Below are 16,345 nucleotides of genomic sequence, written 5' to 3' on the forward strand. Positions count from 1 at the left end.
GGCGCAAAAAGGTTCTCGGCTAAATCAAAGGTAGCAGGGCCACACACATAGAGTAGCGTTGCGGCCTTCAGTCTTTCTTCCACGATCTGATTGGCTCTGAGGTAGTTTTCTACTTGCGATAGATATGATGGCCATTCCTCTGGGTGTTTCACGTCGAATTCTTGCAATTTGCCAACCTTCTACATTCTTTCTTTCTGGTTTCTGTGTTCTTCTGGATCCTCCTTCAGACTCAGGGAGTGAGTTCCCTGAGCACGAGGTCACTATCATCGTTGCTAGCTGACCTTGAGAGATGGGGGGGAAATGCCTCTTCCCTCCGGTGTGTGCTGCCTTTCCCTCGAAGACTTCAGCTCTTTAATCGGTGAAGCAGGATCCCATCCTCGTCACCACTGTTAAATAGCAGGTTCTTGGTGCAGGAATGAAGACACGAAGCTGAGTACAGGATAACTCATTGCTTATTTTGTGCTGGAACTGTACTGAGGAAATGTCTGCAACTAGCCGCAATATATAGTCTAGCCCCTAGGCGGCAGCCAATAGTTTTGAATCAACCATTGCTGCCTGGAGATAGCCAATTGCAGCACAGGAAACTTAAAGTCTGGGTTGCTGGAGCACGTGGTGTTTCACAAGAGCCCAGTACATAACAGTTTCATTGTTACAAATGTGTTACAATAATCTAGACAGGTAGTGGAAAAGTCATGAGCCACCATAGCACGATCTCCTCACCATGGTTGTGTTCCTGCCATCCATCTCAAGACCCTGTAGCTTGTCTTGTCCAGATGATCTCTAAGCCATACAAAGTCCAGTCTTACTGACTGTAGGCCCTACTCCACCACTTCTCTCTGTTGTCACCACCATAACATCTGCCATTTTCCACCACCACTGCCATTGGTGTCCAGCTACCAGCACCTGAGGACAATGATCACCTTGCTCCTCTGCTTTACAGCCAGTCCAGCTCCACCATTGCTATTACTCCACCAAGGTTTCTCTCTCCACCAGCACTCAGTCCTGCAGTGTTGATGGCATCTCCAACAATGGCATCCATGATAGCCACTATACAGCTGTCAGTTCCATTGTCTCCAGTCATTCACCATCTGTCAATGGCAGTTGCAACCAGCCACCTCAATAACCATCATTGCTGGTGCACCTGAATCTCAAAGTTACATTAACGAGCACAGATGTCTGTAGCAAACCACCCTGCCATCAAAAGATGGCACATGCATTATAATGTCATCACAAAAATAATGTAGCTGTATAGTTGCCTTGTCCTATCTGACACAAATATAAAAGTAGTGTCATTTGCATTATGATGACCATGTCACTTTTTGCTGTGCTCACTGAAGTGTAAAAACATTTTTCTCTGCATGGCAGAGAATTGTATATGCTATCTGTTGACTAAAATATTCCCTACGCACAAACACACAATGGTTTGCTTATTTCTGATAATTCCTATAATAAATGTTTTCACACAGTTGTATGAGAATGTAAATATCTTGTGGCATCCAGGAGAAATATTTAATCCCCATTTTTTTTTAATCAGGAGGGTTCCTTTTTTGGCTATGAGGCAAAAGATGATGCCAGAGAGTAACTCAGAGATCACACATAGGTGTGTGTGGACGTGCACCCAAAAGGGTATTCTCTGCCAGAGTGAAATGTCCCAATCGGGAGATATCACATGCCTCACAATCTGGGAAGCATTTGTTGGGCATATTTGTGGGAGTTCTGTAAACCAGTGAGATCATACAGGGCCAGGAAATTAAAGCCAATCATTCTGAAATTCTGTCTCCAACATTAAGGCAACACTGAATTCTAACCTCCAAAGGATAGCAAAGACAGAAAGATCAACAGAAAGAAACTCCATCATCCAACCTTAACTCGAAAGCTTATCATGCCAGACTAAGTCTCAGTTCCAAGCTACCTACTTTGGTTTCCTGATTCCATTGCCCTCTTGTTCCATCCAGCTTCTCTGGCTGAATGTTTATCTGCTTCACCAACTGCTCTGCCAGACGTGTGGCAGGCCAAAATCAGAGATAGAAGATTTTTATTGCTAACATTTCATGACCCTGAAGAATATATGTATTGCAGTTTCTGTGTCTAGCATTTCCTGTTCCTACAAAATATACAGAAACAGCAAATGCTAGACCATAGCTATTTCAGAGAATAGAGGTGATATTATATTGAAAACCTATTGAACAAGCAGCATTTTTGCCTTAGATTAAAAAAAAAACACCACAGTAATTCCGGCCACTGTAACTAGAACTATGCTTCATTAGAGCATATACCCAGCAATGTAAAGTATTAAATAATGAATTAAAAAGGGATAATGCTTGACTGAGAGCAAACTATTTTAAAAACTGAAGCCTTCTGTAATAGCTTAACAGTTGACTTACTAAGTATTCAAAGATCATCATATACGTATAAGATTTTATACACACACACACACATAAACATACATAAATATATATATGCCATGTTTTAACAAAATGTACTATGTGCTTGAACTAGAATATAAGTTTAATACTTTTGTGTGACTGCACAGGAGAAATTGCTTGAAAGTTGTGTTGAATATTTTCTTGATCTTTCAGAATCTTGCTCTTGAAATCAATCAGGGTTAATTTTAAGATACACTGTAGAATTCGTAATTGCATCTGAGGAAGACTGCAGTCTTTAATGTATTGAGAAAAAAGATAGCATTATTATTATTATTATTATTATTATTATTATTATTATTATTACCGGTATTATTATTATTATTATTATTATTATTATTATTATTATTATTATTATTAATTATTGTTGTTGTTGTTGTTGTTGTTCTTATTTACTATTATTATTACTATTACTATTAGATTTGTATCCTGCCCTGATTAGTTTTATAAATAACTTAAGGCAGTGAACATACCTAATACTCCTTCCTTCTACTTTTTACTCCATAACAACAACCCTGTGAGATGAGTTGGGCTGAGAGAATGTGACTGGCTCAATGCATCCAGTTGGCTTCCATGCCTAAGAATGAACTAGAACTCACAGTCTCTTGATTTCTAGCCTGACGCCTTAACCATTAAACCAAACTGGCTCAGGAAGAAACATAATTTAGAAATTATGTTTAGAAATTAAATTAATTATGCTTAGAAATTACATTAATTGAAGAAACAGAATTTAGACTTAATTATTGTGGATGATTGCTATCAGATGGTTAATATGTTACCCTTTGCTCAGATGAAGGAGTGCATACTGGCTTCATAATTAAATGGTAGGTAAGGCTGATTATTCAGGTCCATTCCAAACCAGTTTCAGGGTTGATTTGGAGACTGTTATCTAAGAGACAGATGAGATGGATATATTCTTTTTTTTTTTACCTCTCAGGGCTCCAAAATATGAGCATTTATAGGTCTGCTTATACATGTTAATATAAAGTAGGAAAAGCAATGTGGGGTTCTTGGTGCTCTCTGAGCTAGGCTGTTCGCTTGCAGATGTTTCATTACTTGACTAGGTAACATCATCAGTGCTTCCCTGTGCACCCATTGAATGGATATTCCAATATAATGTGTTTCCCCGGAAATAAGAACAGGTCTTATTTTTATTTATTTATTTTTGCCTCCAAATGAGGCAGCAGGTATTATTTTGGGGGGATGTCTTACTCACCTCCGGCACTGACAGCCCTGCCCAGCAGGTCCACTTTTTCTGGGGCCAAAGGAGCAGCTTCATTCCGCAGCTGCATTCTGGCCTGCATTTTGCAGTCAGGCCTTTCCGGAAGGCTTATGCAGCCGAGTACCAAGCTATGGATTCAATCCAACTCCTGGATTCAATCCATAGCTCGGTTCTCAGCTGCTGTGGCCTTCTGGAAATGCCTGTGACTTAGAAATGCAGGCCTGGCTGCAGAAGGTGCCACAGAAAAAGTGGGCCAGCGAGGAAAGGCCTGGCTATCAGGTATGTTGGTGCTGGGCACATGGTGCAGCTCCACATCCCCACCCCCACCCCCACCCTAGCTTGGAAAAAAACAAAACCCTGAAGGTAAAAGACATCGTCTGGTTACTGTGACTCAGGCACGTGATTTTTACAGCAATGTGTTAAAAGCAACCCCTCTATCACTTCTGGAAGCTGCAAAGGGATTTGGAGAGGGAAAGCCTCAAGACGCTCAAGGCAGACAGACAGAGGAGAATGGTGCTGGAGGGGATCAAGTTACAGTCTCATCAGCTGCTGCTGGAGAGCAGAGGATGACGCGTGCCGCCTTAAGACGAGCGAGACAAGAGCAAGAGCAAGACCAGCAGAAAGTTATGGAACTTCCAAAGCGTACTTATAGTGAAGCTGTGGGAGGGGCGCGGCCCAAGGAAGTTACAGGGGTCATTGCAGACGTGCTCCAAAAGCTTCAGAACGCCAAGAATGGCGACTAAATTTCTAACTTGAAATGTTAATGGACTAAACTCACCACAGAAGAGAAGGAAAGTTTTTCAATATTTAAAACAATTTAAGACTGATGTTATTTGTTTGCAAGAAACGCATATTAGGGTTATGGACCAAAAGTACTTATCGAACTCAAGGTTGGGCACGCAATTTGTTGCTTCTGCGATGAACAAGAAAAATGGAGTGGTTGTCTACGTTAAAAATACTCTAACAGCGGAACTAATTGAAGTAGATAAGCAAGGAAGATATGTTATGATAGATTTGCTGTTAGAAGGTAAAAAAACGCTTCTAGTTGGACTGTATGCTCCTAATCAACAACAAGCTGACTTTTTTAACTTACTACACACAAAGGTTACCCAATAGGATTATAAATCTTTTATTTTTATGGGAGACTGGAATGGTGTCCTAGATGTACAGATGGATAAAGCTGGTTCTTTTAAGCGTGTCCCGAGCCATGCTAGATTGCCTAAATCTTTTTTTGAAATGAAGGATGATTTGGAATTACGAGATATTTGGCGTGATACACATCTACATGAAAAGGATTATACTTTTTTTTCTGATAGACATCAATCTTTTTCCAGGATCGATTTTATTTTGCTGACTAATGACTTTTTTTTCCAGGATTAACAAGGTAAAGATCTGTGCAAGAACTATTTCTGACCATAGCCCAGTTTGGTTAGAGATCAATAAGGACAATAGGGATAGGCGCTCTTGGCGCGTAAATGAGAATTTGTTTAGAAATCAGAGAAATGTGGAAGAATGTAAACAGCAGATGAAGGATTTCTTTGAAATTAATATGAATAAGGATACCTCTATGGACATGGTTTGGGATGCTAGCAAGGCCTACATGAGAGGGGTGTTGATATATATGGATAATAAATACAGACGTACCTTGGAAGTTAGAAGGAAAGAACTGGAGAATGAAATTAGGGAAAAAGAAAAGGCCTTAATTTTGAACCCATTGGATGTGAAGATTAAGGAGGTTATTAACCTATTAAGAGGACAATTTGATAAGTTGATGGCTGATCAAGTGGCAACTAATCTACGGTTTGCTAGGCATAATACTTTTTGCAATGCTAATAAGCCAGGTAGATGGCTAGCTTACAGGTTAAGGAAAAAGCAAAGGGCTTCCAATATAGATAAAATTGAATATAAGGGAAAGGTTGTGTTTCAACAGGATCTTATTAAGGAAGCTTTTGTGGATTTTTATTCTAAATTATATGCTAAGGAGAAGATTAATGAAAAAGACATTGATGTATATTTGAAGAATGCTAGCATCCCGGTTCTCACGCAAGCACAAAAGGAGGAGATTAATCAATTGATAACAGAAGAAGAAATTCTTATAGCAATTAAGGAACTGAAGGTGGATAAAGCGCCAGGCACGGATGGTCTGACTGCGGCTTACTACAAAAATTTACAATTGGAGCTGATAAAGCCGTTAAAGGAATTGTTTCAGACAATTCAGAGGGGGGGAAAGGTGCCTCCGTCTTGGAGAACTGCTTTTATTTCTTTGATTCCGAAGGAAGATCAAGATGCTACTCAAGTAAAAAACTATAGACCGATATCGCTTTTAAATACAGATTATAAGATATTTGCTAAGGTGTTGGCTAACAGATTGATGAGGGTTCTGCAACAGGTGATTCATGGGGATCAAACCGGGTTTATTAGTGGTAGACAAATGAAAAATAATGTGAGGCATATAGTTGATGTGGTGGAGTTTTTGGAAAGGAACAACCAGATCCCTGCGGCGCTAATTATTTTAGATGCTGAAAAAGCTTTTGATCAATTGAATTGGCAATTTTTGATGAAAGTTTTAGATAAAATGAATTTCGGGGATAAATTTTTGCAACCAATTAGGGCATTATATCAAAAACAAACTGCCCGAATAATAGTTAACAATAGTTTGACTGAAGTATGTAATATTGAGAAGGGCACAAGACAAGGGTGTCCGTTATCACCTTTATTATTTGTTTTAACATTGGAGATATTATTGGTAAAAATACGGAATTCGGAAAGAATTAAGGGTATTCAAATTAGAGATCAGGATTATAGACTGAGAGTGTTTGCAGACGATCTGGTTGTTACGGTGACCCAACCAGAAAACTCTGTTGTGGACCTGATGGAGATAATAATGCAATATGGGAAGGTTTCTGGATTTAAGGTTAATGCACAAAAAACTAAAATCTTGGCCAAAAATATGACAGTATCGCAAAAGGCCCTTTTAGAAGGATTAACTGGATTTGAGATTGTTAAAAGGGTCAAATATTTGGGGGTGTTTTTGTCACCCTCTAATACAAAGTTATATAAAAATAACTATGAAAAGTTATGGGGAAAAATTCAAAAAGAATTGGAGAGCTGGGAAAAACTGCAATTGTCTTTGCTGGGAAGAATTGCAGCAGTGAAAATGAATGTCCTGCCTAAATTTTTATTTTTATTTCAAATGATACCGGTCCTTAAAAAAGATTCTAATTTGGAAGAATGGCAACGGGGTATCAATAAATTTGTTTGGGCAGGGAAAAGGCCACGAGTTAAACTTAAGATTATGCAGGATACTCATGAAAGAGGTGGTCTTAAAATGCCTAATCTTAAATTATATTATGAAGCTGCTGCGTTATCAGGAATAAGTGATTGGATTAATTTGACACAAGAGGGATTATTAAATCTTGAGGGCCATGACTTGTTATTTGGCTGGCATGCATATTTGTTGTATGATAAGAAGGTAGACAGTGGCGTAGCGTGGGGGTGCAGGGGGGGCCGGCCGCACCGGGTGCAACATCTGGGGGGGCGCATTAGATGCATTTTACTTTAATTACATCAGTATTTTCATAACAAACAATACATGTGCTTAGGGGATAAGGGTTTCTTTAACTAATCTAGTGGAAGAGACTCCAGTGCTAAAATCCACGGGTTAGGGGGCGCAAATTACTTGCCTTGCCCCGGGTGCTGACAACCCACGCTACGCCACTGAAGGTAGATAATGTGTTTAAAGTGCATATTTTAAGACAGGCATTGTTGAGAGTTTGGAAGAAGTATAGACATAAGTTAGATTACAAGATGCCGTTGTGGGCAATTCCAAAACACGCAATAGAAAACATAAATGTTGGCTTCAAACATGATGTGACTACGTATAAGGAGATTTTAAGCTTGGAAAGAAATGTCTGGTGTTTGAAGCCGTACAACCTCTTGCGAGATGAGAAGATTGTTCAAACTTGGTTTCAATATACTCAGTTACGGGCCAGGTGGAAAGAAGATCAGAAAATTGGTTTTGCAATGACTGATGAAAATTTGATAAAGCAAATTAGAAATCAGGGTCCAGCACATATCAAACGGATATATCTTGCATTGATAGAAATTGACTCAGAAACAGAACTTGTTAAAGATTGTATGATAAAATGGGCCCAGAATATTCAAGAAGTTATTACAATGGACACGTGGGAAAAGATTTGGGTGAGGAACGTAAAATTCACACAAGCCCAAAACCTAAGAGAGAACTTTTATAAAATGTTTTATAGATGGCATTTAGATCCTAAAAAGCTTGCAAGTATGTATCCGAACTATCAGCCAAAATGTTGGAGGTGTGGTGGCGAAGATGCAACATATTTTCATATATGGTGGACCTGCAAAAATGTTAAGGCTTTTTGGATAAAAATTTGGTGGAATATGCAGAAGATCTTCAAGCAAAGGATAAAGTTTTGTCCACAATTGTTTTTGTTGGGCATAATTACAGATGCTACTGTTGTGGACATTAAGTTGATGTTGAATTTAATTACAGCAGCAAGACTCTTAGTAGGTCAATATTGGAAGAAGGAGGAATTGCCGACTATAGAAGAATGGACTTTAAAGGTTTCTGACCTGGCGGAAATGGCAAAGATCTCGGCTTACTTGAAAGATCATTCGCAAGAACGTTATATTATGGAGTGGAAAAAATGGATTGATTATATCCAGAACAAATATGGGACTAAAAAATTTCATTTAGCATTTGAATAAGTTTTCTTTTCTTTTTTCTTTTCTTTTTCTTTTTATATGTAATATTAATATTGCTTGTAGTTATCTTATATGAGCTAGAGGGCGATAGAATTAGTAGTTTATTGTTAGCATATGGATGTTTATGATTGTTTTTTGTTTTTATACCTTGTACTTAGCTCTGGGAAGTCAGGGGGGAGGGGGGAATGGGGGGGAGGGACAGGGAGGGTTAGGTAGGGGTGGGGGGAGGGGGGATTGTTAAAGATAAAATGTACTGTAAAACTTTTCAATAAAAAAAGAAAAAAAAACAAAACCCTAGGGCTTGTTTTTGGGATAGGGCTTATATTAGGCTCACACCCAAAAATCAAACTAGGGCTTATTTTTGGGGTAGGCCTTATTTTTGGGGAAACACAGTACTTCAAGTCATCTCCTTGACCCTGATCCTTTTGGAGCCAGCCTTTCCCTGGAGGCTTTGTGCCTTAAAGCAAAAGGGCATGTCCACAGGCTGATCAACCCAACTTCTCTTCTTTCTTTGGTTTGGGTTTGATCCTCACTTCCTGGACTTCTGCAGCCATTGAGCATGCTGGGCCACTTGATCTCTGCTCTCCATTTTCCTATTCTTCCTGATACGAACACTCCTGAGAGCCCGGGATTCTGCCTTTAAGGCAGGGGACAGGGACACATACAGAGAGGCCAGGGCAAATCTCAGAAGAGGCATTAGGATGGCGAAACAGCAATACAAACACAAGGTGGAGAACCACCTAGCAGACAACAATCCGAAGCAAGTGTGGCAGGGACTGCAGCACTTAACCAACCACAAGGGCAGTATGAGGAGCATGATTAACACTGATGCCTCGTTGGCTGAGGAGCTGAATATCTTCTTCACTCGCTATGATGTAAAAAGACCAGACCCCATAGCCTCTGCTGGCTGGCCTTCTGATTTTCAGCAACTCACCCTATCTGAAGAGCAAGTGAGAACTGTATTGAAGGCTGTGAATCCCAGCAAAGCTGCAGGCACTTTTGGGGTGATGGGGATAGTGGTTAAGAACTGTACCAACCATTTAGCAGGGGTCCTGACAAGGATTTTTAACATCTCCTTGCAAACAGCATGTGTACTATCATGCTTAAAAGCAGCTACCATTGTCCCAGTCCCCAAGAAAACTGCAGTTGAGTGCCTGAATGACTACAGACCTGTTGCATTAACGTCTGTAGTCATGAAATTCTTTGAAAGACTGGTTCTTCAACATCTCAGGACATGCGTCCCACTGGATTTCGATAAACATCAATTTGCCTACAGGGGGAACAGGTCGACAGACGATGCCATAGCTACTGCTTTACACTCTGTAGCAAGTCATCTTGAGAAACCTGGAAGCTATGTCAGGATGCTTTTTGTTGATTATAGCTCGGCTTTCAACACCATTTTGCCGAGCATTCTCATCGAGAAGCTGACTGACTTGAAATTTTTCCCCTTCATCTGCGATTGGATTCAAGACTTTCTCAGGGACTGGTTACAAACAGTGAGGGTTGGGTCAGCTTTGTCCATCCCCTTGAAGCTTTGCACCAGCTTGCTACAGGGCTGTGTGCTTAGCCCCTTATCTGTACTATTTGTACACATATGGCCGACCCATCTACTGTGATAATTAAATTCACAGATGATACTACCGTGGTGGGTCTTATTACAGATGGGGATGAGACAGCATACAGGGCGGAGATGCAAAAACTATCCATATGGTGTTGTAACAACAACTTGCACCTGAACAAGCCCTAATAAGCAGGCATATACATAGAATGAAGGCTATTGCTAAGCACATTGATTTGTGCTTCTTAGATTCTAAGCCGCCGAGTCTTCGGAGAAGGGCGGGATATAAATGGGATTAAAAAAAAAACATCAGCAAGACGAAAGAGTGGAAGAGTGAGGAAAATTCTCAGGGATGACTCACACCATGGACAGTGTCTCTTTACTCTCCTACCATCGGGTAGGAGATATAGGAGTATAGCCAGTCGTACCAACAGGCTGAATAACAGCTTTTATCTATGGGCTGTTAGGCTTTTGAACGGGATATAATTTTATAAACTTTATGTATGATTGACTTGCAATGCTAGTGTGTTGTGCAATTAGCTCACATGGTGTAATAAGATAGAGGGTTTGTGTCATTGTAAGTTGGGGGTGGGGGCACAAAGGGAGGCTCAGCCAATCTCAATGTATACATGGTTGTACTTTGACAATAAAGGTTCATTCATTTGTTCATTCTCGATATTTCAGCAACAGTCTATCTTTTCCTCTTATCATTTTCATCCTAATTATCCTGTCCTATTTCTTGAGTGCCATTTCCTTTATTTCTTCTACAAATTAACCTTCTTACACTCTCCTAACTATAACTAGGGGATTGCAGTTATACATAAACCTACCCAAAGTTACCTTTCAAGCTATTGAAAATTCTGACTTAAATATGCTTCCTATTAGTGATTGAGCTGGTGGGAGTAACAACCCATTTTCCCATTTTAGAACCAGGGGCATCCAGGGGGAGAGTTAGCAAAGTCATTGTGGTGAATGCAAAAGGCTCTTTTCATGAGTCATGCAGACTTTAAAAAGGGTGGGACTGCATTTAAATCTATCTTTATTTGTTTCCTTATTTATGTTTAAATCTATTCTGATGTTTTTAAAAAGCATCACCACAATATTCCATCATCCCACACATATTTGTGTGGGTGTGTATGGATATACATATATTCATATTAGTTCTTTGAAAATTAGAAACTTTTGGCTTTGACCACTATTATCACAACCTCCTCCCACTTCAGGTGTATAGTGTAATCTTTAGTTTCCTGTTCAAAATTTCTTGCCACTCCTGGTATGTAGCAGAGTGCATTTAATTTAATTTCTTCAATTTAGGTGCCATATGACTCCACCCAACTCTGAATGCCCCACAAATAACAACAATTAAATACAGTATGAATAATAAAAAAAATGAAATAAATAACAAGAAAAATAAAGGAAAAAAAGTTTTAAAAGAACAAGGCGGTGGTCCAAATAATGCTCAAAAAGCATTCCACAAAGAACTGTCTAAGAAGTCCCAAAGTTGCTTTTTTTTCCCCAAAAGGCAGCTGGACATTCTTGGTTTTTTTCGCTTTGAAAACATTTTGCTTCTCATCCAAGAAATTTCTTCAATTCTAACTGAAGGTCTCTGAGAAGTTGCAGACAAATGAATGTCACAAACTTGCATTTTTAGAACACTATACATATGGGAAGGGTGTATGAAATTCTGTATGTTAGGGACAGCTACGTATAAAATACTCAATTAGGTAAAGCTACAAATAGCAGTAAATGCAGATTTTCAAAAATTGTGTGGCAACAGTTTCTGCAGTGAGCTCCCATGTGCTATTTTGGGTAAGGATTTGTCTCTGATGGCTTTTTCTTCTACTGTTTTTCTTGAATGCCTCGGAAATGTCAGGAATAAGCTGACTTTGCAGTTTCTTCACCCACCTCACTGGCAATGGTCAATTTAGTAAAGACATACTTCTCCTTGGAGATGTTAAAAAGCAGCAAGCTCAGATCCTTCTGTTTGTTCATTTGAGATAAATGGATCAGTTATGGAAGAATGTTATAGCTCTATAGGAACTACAGCAAATACTATCAATTAAAGTAATTCAGTCTGGAAATATTGTAAGGATCAAAAGAAATACTTGCAGGGCTTTTTTTTTCTCATAGAACGCTCAGAACGGAGTTCCGGCACCTTTTTTGGATGGAACCTTGTAGGGTAGGAAAGGCGCGTTGTATGACATGTGTGAGTTCCAGCACCTTTTTCTTTTACAAAAAAAGCACTGAATACTTGTATTTGATTCTGAATGCTAAATGTATAGTTGAACTTCCAAAATTTGTCATAGACACACACAGAAGAAAGAAAGAGACAGAGAGAATGATAGATTGAGAGAGAGAGAAAAAGAATAGGATTAGAGTATATGAAAAAAAATGCTTCAAAATGTCCAATTGCTCTGAAAGTATTCAGTTTAATAAAAACAAGTTTCATCTGAAAAATTTATACCTAATGTTCCACTTCCTAAATTTGGAATTGGACCAGTTTCAACACAAACTTTCACATTTCTATACCCATGCTGTATTCTTGAATGAAAGATAAATGGCATAAAATTTAGATTGGTCAAAATGAAACTCGACTTCTCGAATAGTAAAGATGCAAAATATAGTGAAGGGTGTAATAATAAATAAATATGGATAGTAGAAATAAAAGAAAACTGTTGTTTGTGGACTTTTCTTTTTAAAAAATATAAGCAACCTCCTTCTTATTGAGACTTTTCCCACTCTGCTGGTCTTAAATGTTCTGAGAAACAATCAGATGAAATGAAGATAAACAAGCCATGTTCATTGTCAATTTTAAGAACTCTAATAGTGTTTTTGGAAAAAGTTCTGAATAAACAAGGGGAGTGCATTTCTCCATAGGCTTCATGGAGCTTTAACAAAATTTTCCTGGCTCCCATAGAGCCTTTACAAAACAGATATATTTTTTTAAATTTTTATTTACCCAGGGTAGGTTAAGCAGTAGCTTAAAGAACTCGTGATGCCATTTCATTCCTCAAAAAGTGTCAACTTTTTCTATTTGCAGATTTAACAGGCAAATGGATTCCACAATGTTCATGGCACACATTTTGTTCCTTAAAGATTTCTTTGGAAAAACACCCACCGTCCCCCCCAAAATGGCTAAAACGTTTGGCCTTATTCACTCAAGTGCTAATATTGCCTGGAGGCGGTCCAGGTCTGGATGGGGAGAAACAGGCTTCGTCTCAATCCCGCCAAGACTGAGTGGCTGTGCATATCGGCATCTCGGGTCAACCAGACTATTCCATCTCTAACGATGGGGGGTGAGGTGTTACCCTCCGTTGATAGGGCTCACAACTTGGGTGTCCTCCTGGATTCACGACTCAATTTTGAAGATCATATAGGAGCCGTGACCAGGGGGGCTTTTGCCCAGGTTCGCCTGGTGCATCAGTTGTGACCCTATCTGGACCGAGATGCCCTACGCACAGTCACTCACGTGCTCGTGACCTCCCGTTTAGACTACTGCAATGCTCTCTACATGGGGCTGCCCTTGAGGACCACTCGGAGGCTTCAGCTGGTGCAGAATGCGGCCGCGCGAGTTGTGATGGGGGTCTCCCGATACTCCCATGTAACACCTCTACTCCGTGAGCTGCATTGGCTCCCGGTTGCCCTCCGGGTGAGATTCAAGGTGCTGGTGATGACCTATAAAGCCCTAAATGGCTTGGGTCCGGGATATCTGAGGGAACACTTGCTGCCGGCATCAAGCTCCCTTCATCCAGTGCGCTCCCACAGGGAGGGTCTTCTCAGGGTACCGCCGGTAAGAGACTGCCGGTGGACAACACCCAGGGATAGGGCCTTCTCAGTGGGTGCGCCTGCCCTTTGGAACCAGCTGCCAGTGGAGCTTAGGACTGCCCCCGACCTCCGTTCATTCCGCCGGGACCTAAAGACCTGGCTCTTCAAGCTCTCTGGCCCAGGCTGAGAATTTTAATTTTAATTTTAATTTTAACTGGGGTTTTATTTGTTCAGGGATGGATATAATTTTTTTAACTGTTTTTAACTTTTGTATTTTTGTTTTTAATCACCCTGTAAACCACACTGAGTCCTTTGGGAATGGGCGGTATATAAATGTAAATAAATAAATAAATAAATAAATAAATAAATAAATAAATAAATAAATAAATAAATAAATATCATAACTGGGCGTACCAGCTGTGGATCACTGGGAAGGCACAATATCAAATCTATCCCAGGTTGCAAATAAACAGGTTAATAGTGGTCATTATCCAAATCTTGAAATAGCACCAAGAAATTCCCAGTTCAGTTACAAATGCACAACCCTATTCATCCATAAGAAGAAAAGCTGGATACAAGCATCCAGATGAGCTCATTTGTATTTGAGTTTTCAGTATAGCCAAGGAACATTTTAGTATAAAGTGGGCCCTTAGTACAGAACTGGAAGCCTGGTACTCTGCAAAGATTTCTTGGTCTGCTCAGAATTACTATTGGCTGTACTTGTTGTAGGGAGCAATATGATTGCAGGTCAGGAGTTAAAACTAATTGAAAAGTTTTAACATACAATTTTTCCCTTTAAAATCCCCCCTCCCCCTCCCTTCTCCCTCCCCCCCTTCCTCTCCCCCCTCCCCCCCTCCCCCCCGACTTCCCAGAGCTAAATACAAGGTATATAAAAAAACAATCATAAACAACCATATACTAACAACCATAAACTCTAAAATCTATCACTCTCTAGCTTATATAGGATAAAACAAACCTTAGTAGTATTAAATATATATAAAAAAAACTAAGATAGAAAAAGAAAAAAAGAAAGAAGACTTATTCAAATATGAAACTTCTTAACCCTATACTTATTCTGGATAAACTCAATCCATTTTCTCCCTTCCATAATATAGCGTTCTTGCAAGTAATCTTTCAAATAGGCCAAAATCTTCGCCATTTCAACCAGGTCGGAAACCTTTAAAATCCACTCTTCTATGGTCGGCAGTTCCTCTTTCTTCCAGTACTAACCTATCAAAAGTCTTGCTGCCGTAATTAAATTCAACATCAACTTAGTGTCCACAACTGTAGCATCTGTAATTATTCCCAACAAAAAAAAAAGTTGCGGACAAAACTTTAACCTCCGTTTAAAAATCTTCTGTATGTTCCACCAGACTTTTATCCAAAAAGCCTTAACCTTTTTACAAGTCCACCATATATGAAAATATATTGTGTCTTCATCACCGCACCTCCAACATTTAGGCTAATAATTCAGATACATACTTAGCTTTTTAAGATCTAAATACCATCTATAAAACATTTTGTAAAAATTCTCTCTTAGATTTCAAGCTTGTGTAAATTTTACATTCCTCACCCAAATCTTTTCCCACCTCCCACTGCTTGGCTGTAAGTACGTTGTGAAAGTTCCATAGACTTCTGCTGATCTTGTTCTTTTATCTTTTTTGATCGTTTTAAAGCAGCACGCGTCACCCTCTGTTCTCTGGGATCATCCAAAGAAGTTGTAGCTTGATCTCCTCCAGCACCATTCTCCTCTATCTGTCCATCTTCAGCCTCTTGATGTTCTCCTTCTCCAGATCCCTTTGCAGCTTCCAAAAGTGTTAATGGGGTTGCTTTTAAAACATTATTGTAAAAATCACGCGCTTGCATCACAGTAACCAGACGGTACCTTTTACCTTCATGCATCACCATCAACCCAGCTGGGATCTCCCATCTGAACCTAATATCTCGTTGCTTGAGCTCTTGCACAAGAAATGTAAAATCCTTCCTTCTCCTTAAAATCTTTGGAGGAATTTCTTTTAGAACCAGAACTTCTTGATCAGCAATCACAACTTTTGTATCATAGGCAGCTTGTATAACTTCATCTCTAATTTCCCTTTTTGCAAAATAAACCACCACATCTCTAGGCAACTTTCTCTGTCTAGCAATCCATGAGTTCACCCGAAACACTTTATCCATGCCTCCTTTTATTTCAGATGCTGGCTGATCCAATACCACTTCAAGAGCCTCAGAAACCAGCTGCTTTAGATCTTCCTTAATATTCTCCTTTAAACCTCTGATTCTAATGGCAAACTGCATCTGGAAATATTGAGCAAGACTCAATTCTCTATCCATTTTGTCTCTAAAATCTTCATTCTCCAATACTTTTGCTTCTAATATGGCATTCTTTTGAGTCAAATCTTCCACTTTTTCATCCAAATCTTCCACACATTCAGCCACTTTATACACTGAAGACAAAATGTCTACCTTCATCACACTGAACTTCTGTTCCATCCTCTCCTCCATTCTCTCCTCCAACTTCTCCAATTTCTCCTCCATCTGTGCAAATTTATCACCCATTGATTCCAAAATTACCTGGGTATGTTTTTCAAGAGCATCTTGTAAATCCTTCGATGTCAATACATCAGGAGGATGCAATGCCTG

The sequence above is a fragment of the Vipera ursinii genome (genome assembly GCF_947247035.1).
Source record: "Vipera ursinii genome assembly, chromosome: 1".
Lineage (NCBI taxonomy): Eukaryota > Metazoa > Chordata > Lepidosauria > Squamata > Viperidae > Vipera > Vipera ursinii.